The sequence below is a fragment of the Ruditapes philippinarum genome, unplaced genomic scaffold (assembly GCF_026571515.1).
Source record: "Ruditapes philippinarum isolate M1 unplaced genomic scaffold, ASM2657151v2 ctg3331_1_1_1_1, whole genome shotgun sequence".
Lineage (NCBI taxonomy): Eukaryota > Metazoa > Mollusca > Bivalvia > Venerida > Veneridae > Ruditapes > Ruditapes philippinarum.
Genome location: NW_026856814.1, coordinates 19,373 through 38,005, shown reverse-complemented (window position 1 = coordinate 38,005; position 18,633 = coordinate 19,373). Strand labels below are relative to the sequence as shown.

Genomic DNA, 18,633 nt, shown 5'->3' with positions numbered 1-18,633 from the left:
TAGGTCAATATTTTGCATTTACATTGTGTATGTTAATAGAGCAATTACATAAACTATGAACTTCATTTCTCCCCCTCTGCTTTTATCATGGCTTGGGACATGCTAGTTACTAGAACTAGGCAGCATTGGAAGAAGTGTAGTTTTATAGTTAGTCCAATCACAAACACTACGTTTCACTGGATGGTTTGAGTCCACACAAAATCGCCACACTTCTCCCCCATCAAGTGGCCAGACAGTTTCTATAATAAATGTCACTTTAGTGTCCATACACATGTAATTCCGGAATTAAATGTTTAACATCGATCATATTTCTCGTTCGCCATGAAGAATCGGTCCTGTGAAAATAAAAACAGATTCATATCATTCATGTCAAAATACAAGTATTTAGGAGAGAAAAAAAAATTATTTCATGAATTTAAACAATTATTTTAGCTTGATTGCGAAACAAGTTCTTGCACCTTATATTAATCCCTTTCCTGGAACTAACCAGTACTGGTGTCATATGAGAAGTCATGATCGTGACCCGAGTCGGGCTCGAATCCACGATTCTTGGCTTGAGAGGCAGATACCTTAACCACTAGATCACCACTCCCCTTAAATAGACGTTTTGCAATAGATGTTTAATATATTTCTTCTACATTAATTTGTTTAAAAAGTAAACGGTTCATTATTAAAAAGAAAAAAAAATGTCTTCAAAAAGTATGGTCAACAAAATTATTCATCCTTTTATCCCGACAATGCACCCAATCATAGACATGGTGCAAACTTTGCCGTTTTAAAAATATTTTCAGGATAAACATTTGAACTAAATATGACACTGAAAAACATAGTTAATAACTTAAATCATGCCAACAACTTAGATATTAAAGTACATTTATGTAATGTTATCACATTTTGCAATCGGGATTAGAGAAATTATTAATCAACAATGAAAATGACTAACAGTTATCTGTATAATACATTGATCATATATATAATATTACCTGCATAGTTTGATTCTTGGTGTCGTATGTGTGGATATTCTATAATGCTCAACTTAGCAAGGAGTATCTCCTGTGAATTCCTGTTGTGCTCTGTTGGGATAATAAAATTTCATATACAATTAGCTTTTAGATAATACCAATTGCATCTCTAATGACATGGATTTTCATCGATTGTTTTGATTGCCAACTTCAGTAAAGATATATGTTAAATTTAGGTTAAAATCCAAGCACTTGTATGATATATCTGAACAATGTTCATGTGTATTAGAGAAACCTACAATCTTTTCAGCAATAAAATATGAATATTTTTATTAATTTTGCCCCTTTCAAATCATTCCGAGCTTTCTCATTGCATCTTAGCCCTTGAAATTAAACTTCTGCTTTTCTCACATTTGTTTTACAAACATCCAACTTATAAATTCTTGAAGGATATTTCTGTGAAATATTTGAAGGGTGCATTACCCCTCAAATGAATGTAATGATTATAATATCATATAAACTTACCTTCTTCAATCTCGGTAATCTTTACTGACTCATCATATCCAATTCCTTGACCATGCTCAGATCTACAAATAGTAACCTTTTTTTTTAGCTCTGATAGTGTTAATAAAGCATCCCAGATTGTTAAGTGCGCACAGCTTTTATAACCGCTTCTTAAAAGAACAAAAAATGATTTAACCCTCAGCTTTGATTATACCTTAAAAAGATTTAAAGTTTGATTTTTTGCAATCTTCACTAAACCTAAATTGATTTCACATTACCAATTACTTTTGTCAAAAATTTTTTTTTAATCAAATTACAATTTGTTAGGGTTTTATTTTATAATTTATCACAATTCAACACAAAAAAAGTCATACATACCAGTATGCAGGCTGTCGATTTTTCCCTGTCATCAACAAAAAGTTACTAATTCATTTCTGTCATCAAGTCACATCTTCAACTCCTTAAATGAAAAAAGGTTTAATAATATGATATAGGCAATGATCTTAATCTTTATTTCTTAAAAATATTCGATTCTATAAGTTTTGAGCATAGGTTTAATAAAAGGTAATCATCATGAAGTAATTAGAAAAACTGTTTACCATATATAACCAATTCATTTTAAATATTTTCATGAATTCATTTTCTTGATTTGAACTACATGTAATACCTGGAAGATTAAAGTGGAAATATATTTCTATATATTTCTAACAATACACCATATCCATCCTCTCTCCACAATGAACAACTTCCAGTCTTACAAATCTGCCGGTACAGAGGTGTAGAAAGCTGCCCCAAACACGAAACCTTCTGCGAGTAAATAAGTGCCGGTCCTCTCGAAAGGATCGTGAACCAGTCTTGATCAACTTCCACCGGTTGTCTGCCAAGCTCTTGATTATTCCTAGAAGCTGAATAATAAAAAAGCAAAGTCCAAAAACTAATTGATTTGCCATTACCTCGGACATATAAAGAATTAGGGATACTTGCTAGAACAAAGACAACTAACTTCTGTCTCTTCATAGAATCTAACATAATTTAGGTAGGATCTGAAGAAAGCCCTTTTATTGGTCGAGATACATGTATAGAACACGACTCTATATACTCATGAATTACTTCTTATCAATCTCGGATTATCATTATTGCAAGTAACATAATTTCAGTCTTTCAAACAAACCTTTTTAATCCTGTCATAACTCGTTTTTCTGTTTGACATATTGCCACTACTCGGCGGTCGAACCATCTGCATTTCTCATATCTCAATACATGGCTCATTAACACATTGGAGGGCTAATCAGTTGAAAGATCGTATTTATTTAAAATTACTTATTGCGATCAAAAGCTAAGGCAAGGTTAATATACCATGTGCGAACAACATTTACATAATGTTTATATATCACAATATTTCTACCAACAGTCAAGGCCTGGGGTCTTCATCAACAGTAAAGAGACAACTGAACACTTAACTATCAAGTACCAAGTCTTTTTAACTGCCTTTAAAACCAACTATCAAGTACCAAGTCTTTTAACTGCCTTTAAACCTTATCATCATGAAACATTTGGACATACAATCGTACAAAAGGCAGTATTTATAGGAGACAGTTGGCAAACGAAACATAAAAAAATAATTTTATTAAGACAAACATATGTCATGAGATAGCAACATTTTTAATACAATTAACAAAAAATCACACGCGTACAAAAATGTTTACATTTAGGCAAAAATCGCATTACGACCCGTATGGTCAAAACATCGGAACGGAAAATATTATAACACATATTTGACAACCGCAATATTGAAGAAAATACAGGACACTAATGATAATATTTATTTGTATGGTGGGCTGGGGAGGAGTTTGATTGAAACATATCAAGTAGTCTAAAATTATTACAGAAATACATTTTGACAAATATAGACAACAAATTTTAAGTACTTCCATATATTTACATTCAGCGAAAAATGAACCGACAGCCCGCGTAGCCATGGACATGCGTAACAAGAAAATCATTTACTTGACACTTGTTTGACCTTTTTGAAAACCAGAACTTAATTAGAATTAAAGTAACGCATACAAGTCTTTTATTTGGATGAGATGTCCACATGTAATCCTTAAGTATATATACATGAAAGTAACCATGACAATATTTTTCAAACACAATATTGTGACAACAGATATTTAATTACAAATAGGACAATATCGTTCTACTATTTAGCGAAAAAATCAACCGCACAGTCCCTACAGTGGCCAGGACACATCGCCAACCCTATTATCCATGACACATATATTGACAACTGGAACAACGCTAAAATAGAAATACGGAGACACAAATCTACATTTTATTGATGGAGTATTTCTTGACTTATAAAATAAAATATAGTAACATTAGAAATGTCATTTTAAACGAATATTAGACTAGATGAATACGTACATCACACGTTACTATCAAAAATGGACACCTCGATATTAATAAAAACACACATACAGTATGTTCAAATTTAATAGCAAAAATAGCATGACGTCCCACATTGGTCAGAATAGCGGAACCGAAAATAGTATGGACACATATTTGACAGCGCAATATTAAAAGAAATACAGGACACTAATAATATTTTATTTGGATGAGATAAATATCATTTGTAACATTAGAAATACAATTCAACAAATGTTAAACAATATAAGTACATAATGTTTACAAATTAGCGAAAAATAACCGACGACAAAGCGTGGCCAGGGGCATCGCGGCGGAATATATTATGACATAGATAACCAGAATTGTAATAGAATTAAAGGACACATATACAGTAATTTATTGGATGGAAGTAATTGTAATTCAAATATGCATGTTAGTAACATTGGAAATACTTTTTTAAAAATCAAAAATTAGACAACAGATTTTAATTACAACACAATATATTTAATTTTATTATGTTTTGCACTAATAAAGGCATATAGTATGCAACAACGTATGCAACAAATAATTACTGAATGTTCGTCTTTTTGTGGCTTGCCTGTTTATTTTAACACAATATGTTTACATTTTAGCGAAAAATAGCCGACGGCCCGCGTGGTCAGGACATCGCAACTGATATTATTATGGCACATGTTTGACAACTTGAAAACAGCAAAATAGAAATAGAATAGAATAATAACTTTTTTTTGATGGAAGTAATTTTGATTAAAACATATTAATAAGTAACATTAGAAATGCAATTTGACAATTATTAAACCATAGATAATAATTACAAAACAGTACAATACTTTTACATTTAAAGCAAAAAAAGCATGACGTTCCACATGGTCAGAACATCGGAATGGAACATATTGGGACACATATTTGACAACCGCGCTTGAAAGAAATTCAGGACACTAATAATATTTTATTGGGATTGGGGAAATTTGATTAAAACATATCAATTAGTTATATTAGAAATACAGTTGAACAAATATTAGACAACATACTTTCATTACAAGTACAGTATGCTTATATTTTAGAAAAAGAATAACCGACGACCAAAGTAGCTAGGACAAGTATTTTACAGTATGTTATTGGATGGAAGTCATTTTAATTATCATATTCATGTTAGTAACATTTGAAATAACAAATATTAGACAACAGGTTTTAATTACAACACAAGTAAATTATGTTTACATTTTAGCGAAAAATAACTGATGGCCCGAAAAATAACCGATGGCCCGCTTGGCCAGGACATAGCAACTAAAATTATTATGACACATATTTGACAATTGGAAAACAGTAAAATAGAAATAAAAGTCGCATTGAGAGAAATTGTAATTTAAATATACATGTAAATAACATTGAAAATACATATTTTAACAAATATTAGACAACAGATTATAATGACAACAGAAGTACAATATGTTAACATTTAGAGTAAAAATGAACAGTGCACCGCGTGGCCAGGACATCGGAACAGAAAAAAACTCCACACACCAAGACTCTCGAGTACTCCATACCAGTCTTGATCAACTTTCTTGGTTTCTGCAAAGTCAGTCATTGCTCACCAGTATTCACAGCTATTCTGTCACATGGCAACTCTCCACCTTTATTTGCAGATGTATCCCTAAGTGCGAAAATATAGAATAGGCCGGTGACAATTATCTCAAAATGTAAATATTTACTTTATCTAAACAAACTTTTTAAACTCAACATATTACAATTAATTTGTTGCTTTTGTAACTCATATGGCAACATTCAAGCTAAATTGGTAAATGAAAAGTTGCTGTTAAATGCATTGTTTATAGCAAGAGTTGGTATTAAGTAAAACCACCTAACTGTCAAAGACGCTTGCAAGTCAAACTACAATTAACAAGGCTATGGGAATTTCCTCGTCCATGCAAACGTCTAGCCCATTATTCAAAATGGAAATAGCGGTTATTAAAACGACATATTTGATTTTACAGGGACTTCTAACCCTCATTTATGAATATAACCGTGACTCATCACCTTTTATGGGAACTGCCCGTGACATCAAAGGGCAAGTTTTACCTTACAATACACCGTGTCCATCTCTCTCCACAATGAAACAACTTCCAATCTTACAAATCTGCCGGCACAGAGGTGTAGAAAGCTGCCACAAACACGACTGCTTCTTGCGAGTATATCAGCACCGGAACTCTCGAAGAATCGATACCAGTCTTGATAAACTTTCACTGTGTATGTCAAGTCCTTCATTGCTCCAGTAGTCACAACTCTTATGCCACATGGCAACTCTCCAGCTTTATTTGCAGATGTGTCCCTAAGTGCAATGTATGTTATAGACAAGGGCCGGTGACAATTATCTCAAAATGTAAATATTTACTTTATCTAAACAAACTTTTTAAACTCAACATATTACAATTAATTTGTTGCTTTTTAAGTCATATGGCGACACTCCAGCTCTTTTTCGTACATGACGATGTGTGTCTAAGTGCAAAGTTTCAGGCAAGGGGTTGTATCGGAGTAGAACCATTAAACTTCCATCTGCTAACTAACTAGACAACCTATTTTTGACAATTCCTATCATCTGTAAAATATACCTTATTGAAATTATTATTTATTTATTGAATAAACCTTTCAAATATATTTTTACTTATTGAAATATTCAATACGATAAAATACTTAATTCTCTTTGAATGCTGGCCTGTCTCCAGAATAACAATGCCATTTACATAATACACAATTTACCAATGCTCCATCATGCAACTTCCCAACACAAACTTTTCATCAATGTTACACAACCATCCGCATTCCGACATTATCCACCATCACAACGTTGAACACCAATGTAGCATTCATTGTTCAAGGGTTTACTGAAAGGTCACTAGGGTTAACAGAACAACATTCAAATCACAAAAGGTGAATATTTACTATAAAAAAGTTTGTTTAAAAAATTAACTAGTTACAAATTATATTTCTTTCTTTTTAAGTCATATGGCAACATTCAAGCTAAATTGGTATATGAAAAGTTGCCATTATATGCATTGTTTATAGCAAGAGTTGGTATTAAGTAAAACCACCTAACTGTCTTAAAGTAGCTTGCAAGTCAAACTACAATTAACAAGGCTATGGGAATTTCCTCATCCATGCAAAAGTCTAGCCCATTATACAAAATGGAAATAGCGGTAATTATAACGACATATTTGATTTTACAGGGATTTCTAACCCTCTTTTATGAACATAACCGTGACTCATTACCTTTTATGAGAACTGCCCGTGACATCAAAGGGCAAGTTTTACCTAACAATACACCGTGTCCATCTCTCTCCACAATGAAACAACTTCCAATCTTACAAATCTGCCGGCACAGAGGTGTAGAAAGCTGCCCCAAACACGACTGCTTCTTGCGAGTATATCAGCACCGGAACTCTCGAAGAATCGATATCAGTCTTGATCAACTTTCACAGTGTCTGCCAAGTCCTTCATTGCTCCAGTAGTCACAACTCTTATGCCACATGGCAACTCTCCAGCTTAAGTTTCAGGCAAGTGGTTGTATCGGAGTGTAGAACCATTAAACTTCCATCTGCTAACTAACAAGACAACCTATTTTTGACAATTCCTATCATCTGTAAAATATACCTTATTGAAATTATTATTTATTTATTGAATAAACCTTTCAAATATATTTTTACTTATTGAAATTTTCAATACGATAAAATACTTAATTCTCTTTGAATGCTGGCCTGTCTCCAGAATAACAATGCCATTTACATAATACACAATTTACCAATGCTCCATCATGCAACTTCCCAACACAAACTTTTCACCAATGTTACACAACCATCCGCATTCCGACATTATCCACCATCACAACGTTGGACACCAATCTAGCATTCATTGTTCAAGGGTTTACTGAAAGGTCACTAGGGTTAACAGAACAACATTCAAATCACAAAAGGTGAATATTTACTATAAACAATTTTTGTTTAAAAAATTAACTAGTTACAAATTATATTTCTTTCTTTTTAAGTCATATGACAACATTCAAGCTAAATTGGTAAATGAAAAGTTGCCGTTATATGCATTGTTTATAGCAAGAGTTGGTATTAAGTAAAACCACCAAACTGTCTTAAAGTAGCTTGCAAGTCAAACTACAATTAACAAGGCTATGGGAATTTCCTCATCCATGTAAAAGTCTAGCCCATTATACAAAATGGAAATAGCGGTAATTATAACGACATATTTGATTTTACAGGGATTTCTAACCCTCTTTTATGAACATAACCGTGACTCATTACCTTTTATGAGAACTGCCCGTGACATCAAAAGGCAAGTTTTACCTAACAATACACCGTGTCCATCTCTCTCCACAATGAAACAACTTCCAATCTTACAAATCTGCCGACACAGAGGTGAAGAAAGTTGCACCAAACACGACTGCTTCTTGCGAGTATATTAGCACCGGAACTCTCGAAGAATCGATATCAGTCTTGATCAACTTTCACAGTGTCTGCCAGGTCCTTCATTGCTCCAGTAGTCACAACTCTTATGCCACATGGCAACTCTCCAGCTTAAGTTTCAGGCAAGTGGTTGTATCGGAGTAGAACCATTAAACTTTCATCTGCTAACTAACAAGACAACCTATTTTTGACAATTCCTATCATCTGTAAAATATACCTTATTGAAATTATAATTTATTTATTGAATAAACCTTTCAAATATATTTTTACTTATTGAAATATTCAATACAATAAAATACTTAATTCTCTTTGAATGCTGGTCTGTCTCCAGAATAACAATGCCATTTACATACCAATTTACCAATGCTCCATCATGCAACTTCCCAACACAAACTTTTCACCAATGTTACACAACCATCCGCATTTCGACATTATCCACCATCACAACGTTGAACACCAATGTAGCATTCATTGTTCAAGGGTTTACTGAAAGGTCACTAGGGTTAACAGCACAAAAGGTGAATATTTACTATAAACAATTTTTGTTTAAAAAATTAACTAGTTACAAATTATATTTCTTTCTTTTTAAGTCATCTGACAACATTCAAGCTAAATTGGTAAATGAAAAGTTGCCATTATATGCATTGTTTATAGCAAGAGTTGGTATTAAGTAAAACCACCTAACAGTCTTAAGGTAGCTTGCAAGTCAAACTACAATTAACAAAGCTACGGGAATTTCCTCATCCTTGCAAAAGTCTAGCCCATTATACAAAATGGAAATAGTGGTAATTATTACGACATATTTGATTTTACAGGGATTTCTAACCCACTTTTATGAACATAACAGTGACTTATTACCTTTTATTAGAACTGACCGTGACATCAAAGGGCAAGTTTTACCTAACAATAAATACACCGTGTCCATCTCTCTCCACAATGAACCAACTTCCAATCTTACAAATCTGCCGACACAGAGGTGTAGAAAGCTGTCCCAAACACGACTGCTTCTTGCGGGTATATCAGCACCGGAACTCTCGAAGAATCGATATCAGTCTTGATCAACTTTCACAGTGTCTGCCAGGTCCTTCATTGCTCCAGTAGTCACAACTCTTATGCCACATGGCAACTCTCCAGCTTAGGTTTCAGGAAAGTGGTTGTATCGGAGTAGAACCATTAAACTTTCATCTGCTAACTAACAAGACAACCTATTTTTGACAATTCCTATCATCTGTCAAATATACCTTATTGAAATTATTATTTATTTATTGAATAAACCTACCTATCAAATATATTTTTACTTATAGAAATATTCAAAACAATAAATACTTAATTCTCCATGGATGCTGACCTGTCTCCAGAATAACAATGCCATTTACATAATACACAATTTACCAATGCTCCATCATGCAACTTCTTAACACAAACTTCTCACTTATGTAACACAACCATCCGCATTCCGACATTATCCACCATCACAACGTTGAAAACCAATCTAGCATTCATTGTTCAAGGGTTTACTGAAATGTCACTTGGGTTAACAAAACAACATTCAAATCACAAAAGGTGAATATTTACTATAAACAGTTTTTGTTTAAAAGATTAACTAGTTACAAATTATATTTCTTTCTTTTTAAGTCATATGACAACATTCAAGCTAAATTGGTAAATGAAAAGTTGCCGTTATATGCATTGTTTATAGCAAGAGTTGATATTAAGTAAAACCACCTAATTGTCTTAAAGTAGTTTGCAAGTCAAACTACAATTAACAAAACTATGGGAATTTCATCATCCATGCAAAAGTCTAGCCCATTATACAAAATGGAAATAGCGGTAATTATAACGACAAATTTGATTTTACAGGGATTTCTAACTCTCTTTTATGAACATAACCGTGACTCATTACCTTTTATGAGAACTGACCGTGACATCAAAGGGCAAGTTTTACCTAACAATACACCGTGTCCATCTCTCTCCACAATGAAACAACTTCCAATCTTACAAATCTGCCGACACAGAGGTGTAGAAAGCTGTCCCAAACACGACTGCTTCTTGCGAGTATATCAGCACCGGAACTCTCGAAGAATCGATACCAGTCTTGATCAACGTTCACAGTGTCTGCCAAGTCCTTCATTGCTCCAGTAGTCACAGCTCTTGTGCCACATGGCAACTCTCAAGATTTATTTGCAGATGTGTCCCTAAGTGCAATGTATGTTATAGACAAGGACCGGTGACAATTATCTCAAAATGTAAATATTTACTTTAATAGGTCTTTTCTTTTGATATATTTACTTTATCTAAACAATTCCTATCATCTGTAAAATATGCCTTACTGAAATTATTATTCATTGATTAAATGCACTTTAAACTTATTTTACTGAAGTTATTACTAATGCATTCAATACACCTTTGAAACCTTTTTCACTTAGTGAATTATTCAATGAAATTTAATACTTTATTTCTCGCTGGATGCTGTTCTGTCTCCAGAATGACAATGTCATTTACATTATACAAAATTATGCAACTTACCAACACAAACTTTCACCAATGTAACACAAGCATACACATTCTGATGTTATCCACCATGTCAACTTGAGCCACCAATATGGCATAAAAACAACTTCCATGGTCTAAGGGTTTTTGAAAGGTCACTGAAGTTAACAGAACAACATTCAAATTTCAAAATGTTAACATTTCCTACATATAAATTATTATTTAATTTAACTACATGTATATAGTAACAATTCTGTGTTTTGATTCTTTTTAAGTCACAAAAGAACTTTCAAACATTTTTAGTTAATGAAGATTTGCCGTATCATTCATTGTTTCTAGCAAGGGCAGGTATTTGAGTAAATCTTAAACTAGCTAGCAAGCCAAACTGCAATTGAACAGTTTTTGGATTTTTTTCATCCAAGCAAAACATCTAGGCCATTACTTAAAAATAAAATTGCAGCAATTATAACGACTTATTTGATTTTGCATAGGTATTTATAAACAATGTTGTGTCTAATTACCTTTAATGGGAATTATTCCTGTCATCAAAAGGCAAATTTTTCGAAACAATACTCCGTGTCCATCTCTCTCCACACAGGAACAACTTCCAATCTTACAAATCTGCCGGCACAGAGGTGTAGAAAGCTGCCACAAACACGACTGCTTCTTGCGAGTATATCAGCACCGGGACTCTCGAAGAATCGATACCAGTCTTGATCAACTTTCACAGTGTCTGTCAAGTAATTCGTTAAGTCATACAGTCATACGGCGACCCTCCATCTGTATGTGTAGACGTGTTCCTTTAGTGCAATCTTTCAGGCAAGGGCAGGAGACAAAACCTCAAAATATAATATACATTTATTAAAAATTTAATAAATCATAATAAACTATTTTTACTATTTAACATATTACTAATAAATTGTGTTTAAAGCCGAGCATTTGTTACAGGCAAGGGCCGGTATCCGATTACAACCACAAGCTTTCCATATGATAGCTATCTTGCCAACTCCAATCAACTATGTCTTACTAAAATTATTTCTTATCAATTAAAAAACCTTTAAAATAATATTTACTTATTGAAATATTTAATGAAAGAAAGTACCTGCATGCTGAAGTCTGCCCTCAGACTGACGATGTCATATACAAAATATGCATTGTACTCAATGCTCAGTTGATCGTGCCACTCCAAAACAAACACTATATCAATGTAACAATGCCACCCATATCCTCATCACAAATTTGTAGGGGCATCTGTTTAGACCAGTGAATTTGACAACTTCCAAATACCATAGTATCAAAATATTTTGCAAAATTTATATAACATAATACAGTATAATACATTACTTCAAAAATACATCGATATATTAACATTTTAACAGAAGTCACACAAAAGAACAAGAAACGCAAAATTAAGATATGAAATATCAACCATTAAACAACAGATGTCAAATATTATAGGACACTGTGGCCGAGATAATTTAAAGTATGTTTGTATAAGCAAAACACCGCATTCGGTAAAAATCGCGCGTGTATAGTTAGACCTTCAAATCTATAATTACATAACATAATGCGTAACATAAGTCATTTTTTAATATTTTAAAATTCACGCAAAAAACAACAAAAAGAAACACAGTGTTGCTAGTTTACGTAGGTGGAAGATATCAACAGTTGACATCAACAGTTAAACAATACATATTAAATATTATAGGGCAGTATGGGTGAAGCTATTTTATATAAAACAAGTCATGTAGTTAAAGTTAAGCAAAAAAAACGTGTTAGGTAAAAATCGCGCGTTAAATCATAATTGTAAAGACAACGCGTTGACCTGACCATAATCGCAATAACAAATTAAATGTAGAAGAATAACACAAAATAATCAAGAAATACATCTTTCTTGTTTACATAAGTGAACTAACATTTGAAACGACGCGTTGACCTGACCAAAATCGCATTTTCCATTTACACGATAAATTATCAAACCATCCCACCCTCTTCAATAATGTCACATAAAATACATAATCATATAATTATTTACATTTTAGCAAAATACACAAAATAAAAAAGAAACACATTTTTCAGTTTACATAGATGGGAGACCATTCGAAAAACGACGCGTTGACCTGACCAAAATCGCATTTTCCATTTAAACCATAAATTATCAAACCATCCCACCCTCTTCAATAATATCAACTAAAATACATAATCATATAATTATTTACATTAAGCAGAATACACAAAATAAACAAGAAACACAGTTTTCAGTTTACATAGATGGGAGACAATTCGAAAAACGACGCGTTGACCTGACCAAAATCGCATTTTACATTTTAGCAGAATACACAAAGACACAAAAAGAAACACATTTTTAGTTTATATATAGGTGGGAGACAATCATTATCAAATATCAGCAAACATCCACGTAAGGTAAAAATCGCGCGTAAGCCTGACCAAAATCGCAGTTGACATTTAGAAAATAATTGATCAAACCATCCCACCCCCTTCGAATAATATCAACTAAAATACCTAATCGCATGTTAACATTTTAGCAAAATACACAAAAACAGTAAAAACAATAAACACATTTTTAGTTTACATAGGTGGGAGACAATTCGAAAAACGACGCGTTGACCTGACCAAAATCGCATCATTTAAATCATAGTTAACCAATTTAACCCACCCCTTCTAAGAATAAGAACTAAAATACCTCATCACATGTTTACATTTTAGCGGAATTCACACAAAAAAATATAACACAAACATCAAATACAACTATTTTAGCAGAAATCACACAAGAGAAACCGAAAACACAAATTCCAAGTAGGCATATTGGCAAAATCAACAAATTGAGTTAGTTGGTTGGAGATGTTATAGGACTTTAATATGCATGTACAAACAAGTGCAGTGTATTGCACAAGATCCTCAGGACCGTCGCGCAGCGAGATAAAATAAAAATCGAACGTAAGGTCAACAAGCATTCAATGAATACCCTGAATGCATTTAATCAAAACTCACATGCATACACCGATTGGCAAACATCAGATAAAAAGAGGAATTCAAATAACACGGTTCGAAATATATCAGCACAAGAATAAATTGCATTACCAACAAGCACCGCCATTGTCCGCGTCCTGACCATGTTGATTTTCCCTCTAAAATGAGAGCGCATTCGATACAAATCAATGCTCCATCATGCAACTTCCCAACACAAACTTTTCATCAATGTTACACAACCATCCACATTCCGACATTATCCAGCATCACAACGTTGAACACCAATGTAGCATTCATTGTTCAAGGGTTTACTGAAAGGTCACTAGGGTTAACAGAACAACATTCAAATCACAAAAGGTGAATATTTACTATAAAAAAGTTTGTTTAAAAAATTAACTAGTTACAAATTATATGTCTTTCTTTTTAAGTCATATGGCAATATTGAAGCTAAATTGGTATATATAAAAGTTGCCATTATATGCATTGTTTATAGCAAGAGTTGGTATTAAGTAGAACCACCTAACTGTCTTTAAGTAACTTTCAGTCAAACTACAATTAACAAGGCTATGGGGATTTCCTCATCCATGCAAAAGTCTAGCCTATTATACAAAATGGATATAGCGGTAATTATAACGACATATTTGATTTTACAGGGATTTCTAACCCTCTTTTATGAACATAACCGTGATTCATTACCTTTTATGAGAACTGCCGGTAACATCAAAGCACATGTTTTACCTAACAATACACCGTGTCCATCTCTCTCAAAAATGAAACAACTTCCAATCTTACAAATCTGCCGACACAGAGGTGTAGAAAGCTGCCCCAAACACGACTGCTTCTTGCGAGTATATTAGCACCGGAACTCTCGAAGAATCGATATCAGTCTTGATCATTTTTCACAGTGTCTGCCAGGTCCTTCATTGCTCCAGTAGTCACAAACTCTTATGCCACATGGCAACTCTCCAGCTTAAGTTTCAGGCAAGTGGTTGTATCGGAGTAGAACCATTAAACTTTCATCTGCTAACCAAACAAGACAACCTATTTTTGACAATTTCCTATCATCTGTAAAATATACCTTATTGAAATTATAATTTATTTATTGAATAAACCATTCAAATATATTTTTTACTTATTGAAATACTCAATACAATAAAATACTTAATTCTCTTTGAATGCTTGTCTGTCTCAAGAATAACAATGCCATTTACATACCAATTTACCAATGCTTCATCATGCAACTTCCCAACACAAACTTTTCACCAATGTTACACAACCATCCGCATTCCGACATTATCCACCATAACAACGTTGAACACCAATGTAGCATTCATTGTTCAAGGGTTTACTGAAAGGTCACTAGGGTTAACAGCACAAAAGGTGAATATTTACTATAAACAATTTTTTTTTTAATTAACTAGTTACAAATTATAGTTCTTTCTTTTTAAGTCATCTGACAACATTCAAGCTAAATTGGTAAATGAAAAGTTGCCATTATATGCATTGTTTATAGCAAGAGTTGGTATTAAGTAATGCCACCTAACAGTCTTAAGGTAGCTTGCAAGTCAAACTACAATTAACAAGGCTATGGGAATTTCCTCATCCATGCAAAAGTCTAGCCCATTATACAAAATGGAAATAGCGGTAATTATAACGACATATTTGATTTTACAGGGATTTCTAACCCTCTTTTATGAACATAACCGTGATTCATTACCTTTTATGAGAACTGCTCATGACATCAAATGGCAAGTGTAACCTAACAATACACCGTGTCCATCCCTCTCCACAATGAAACAACTTCCAATCTTACAAATCTGCCGACACAGAGGTGTAGAAAGCTGCCCCAAACACGACTGCTTCTTGCGAGTATATCAGCACCGGAACTCTCGAAGAATCGATATCAGTCTTGATCAATTTTCACAGTGTCTGCCAAGTCCTTCATTGCTCCAGTAGTCACAACTCTTATGCCACATGGCAACTCTCCAGCTTAAGTTTCAGGCAAGTGGTTGTATCGGAGTAGAACCATTAAACTTCCATCTGCTAACTAACAAGACAACCTATTTTTGACAATTCCTATCATCTGTAAAATATACCTTATTGAAATTATAATTTATTTATTGAATATACCTTTCAAATATATTTTTAATTATTGAAATACTCAATACAATAAAATACTTAATTATCTTTGAATGCTGGTCTGTCTCCAGAATAACAATGCCATTTACATACCAATTTACCAATGCTTCATCATGCAACTTCCCAACACAAACTTTTCACCAATGTTACACAACCATCCGCATTCCGACATTATCCACCATCACAACGTTGAACACTAATGTAGCATTCATTGTTCAAGGGTTAACTGAAAGGTCACTAGGGATAACAGCACAAAAGGTGAATATTTACTATAAACAATTTTTGTTTAAAAAATTAACTAGTTACAAATTATATTTCTTTCATTTTAAGTCATCTGACAACATTCAAGCTAAATTGGTAAATGAAAAGTTGCCATTATATGCATTGTTTGTAGCAAGAGTTGGTATTAAGTAATGCCACCTAACAGTCTTAAAGTAGCTTGCAAGTCAAACTACAATAACAAGGCTATAGGAATTTCCTCATCCATGCAAAAGTCTAGCCCATTATACAATATGGAAATAGCGGTAGATATAACGACATATTTGATTTTACAGGGATTTCTAACCCTCTTTTATGAACATAACCGTGACTCATTACCTTTTATGAGAACTGCCCGTGACATCAAAGGGCAAGTTTTACCTACCAATACACCGTGTCCGTCCCTCTCCACAATGATACAACTTCCAATCTTACAAATCTGCCGGCACAGAGGTGTAGAAAGCTGCCCCAAACACGACTGCTTCTTGCGAGTATATCAGCACCGGAACTCTCGAAGAATCGATATCTGTCTTGATCAACTTTCACAGTGTCTGCCAAGTCCTTCATTGCTCCAGTAGTCACAACTCTTATGCCACATGGCAACTCTCCAGCTTAGTTTCAGGCAAGTGGTTGTATCGGAGTAGAACCATTAAACTTTCATGTGCTAACTAACAAGACAACCTATTTTTGACAATTCCTATCATCTGTAAAATATACCTTATTAAAATTATAATTTATTTATTGAATAAACCTTTCAAATATATTTTTACTTATTGAAATATTCAATACAATAAATACTTAATTCTCCCTGGATGCTGGCCTGTCTCCAGAATGACAATGTCATTTACATAATACAAAATTTAGCAATGCTGAATCATGCGAATTATGCAACTTACCAACACAAACTTTCACCAATGTTACACAAGCATCCACATTCTGATGGTATCCACTATTTCAACTTGAGCCACCAATATGGCATAAAAACAACTTCCGTGGTCTAAGGGTTTTTGAAAGGTCACTGAAGTTAACAGAACAACATTCAAATTTCAAAATGTTAACATTTCCTACATATAAATTATTATTTTAATTTAACTACAATGTATAATAGTAACAAGTCTGTGTTTTGATTCTTTTTAAGTCACAAAAGAACTTTCAAACATTTTTAGTTAATGAAGATTTGCCGTATCAATTTCATTGTTTCTAGCAAGGGCAAGTATTTGAGTAAATCTAAAACTAGCTAGCAAGCCAAACTGCAATTGAACAGTTTTTTTGGATTTTTTTTTTCATCCAAGCAAAAACATCTAGGCCATTACTTAAAAATAAAATTGCAGGGCAATTATAACGACTTATTTGATTTTGCATAGGTATTTATAAAAACAATGTTGTGTCTAAAATTACCTTTAATGGGAATTATTCCTGTCATCAAAAGGCCAAATTTTTCGAAACAATTACTCCGTGTCCATCTCTCTCCACACAGGAACAACTACTAATCTTACAAATCTGCCCGGCACAGAGGTGTAGAAAGCTGTCACAAACACGACAGCTTCTTGCGAGTATATCAGCACCGGGACTCTCGAAGAATCGATACCAGTCTTGAGACACTTTCACAGTGTCTGTCAAGTAATTCGTTAAGTCATACAGTCATACGGCGACCCTCCATCTGTATGTGTAGACGTGTTCCTTTAGTGCAATCTTTCAGGCAAGGGCAAGGAGACAAAACCTCAAAATATAATATACATTTATTAAAAATTTAATAAAATCATAATAAACTACTTTTACTATTTCACATATTACTAATAAATTGGTGTTTAAAAGCCGAGCATTTGTTACAGGCAAGGGCCGGTATCCGATTACAACCAAAAGCTTTCCATATGATAGCTATCTTGCCAACTCCAATCAACTATGTCTTACTAAAATTAATTTTTATCAATTAAAAAATCCTTTAAAATAATATTTACTTATTGAAATATTTAATGAAAGAAAGTACCTGCATGCTGAAGTCTGCCCTCAGACTGACGATGTCATATACAAAATATGCATTGTACTCAATGCTCACTTGATCGTGCCACTCCAAAACAAACACTATATCAATGTAACAATGCCATCCATATCCTCATCACAAATTTGCAGGGGCATCTGTTTAGACCATTCGCAGAGTAACCTGACACATAGCTGGATGAATTCAGTGAATTTGACAACTTCCAAATACCATAGTATCAAAATATTTTGCAAAATTTATATAACATAATACAGTAAAATACATTACTTCAAAAATACATCGATATATTAACATTTTAACAGAAGTCACACAAAAGAACAAGAAACGCAAAATTAAGATGTGAAATATCAACCATTAAACAACAGATGTCAAATATTATAGGAACACTGTGGCCGAG

The 18,633-nt window shown here is 33.3% G+C and overlaps 1 long non-coding RNA gene across 1 annotated transcript; it reads right to left on the bottom strand.

Moving 5' to 3' along the window:
* Nucleotides 1-255: 255 nt before the first annotated feature.
* On the bottom strand, nt 256-1,078 carry LOC132747761 (uncharacterized). Its single transcript, XR_009628158.1, has 2 exons — nt 984-1,078; nt 256-335 (listed from the first exon to the last, which is right to left on the bottom strand). It is a non-coding gene; the product is annotated as an uncharacterized LOC132747761 (long non-coding RNA).
* Nucleotides 1,079-18,633: the final 17,555 nt, after the last annotated feature.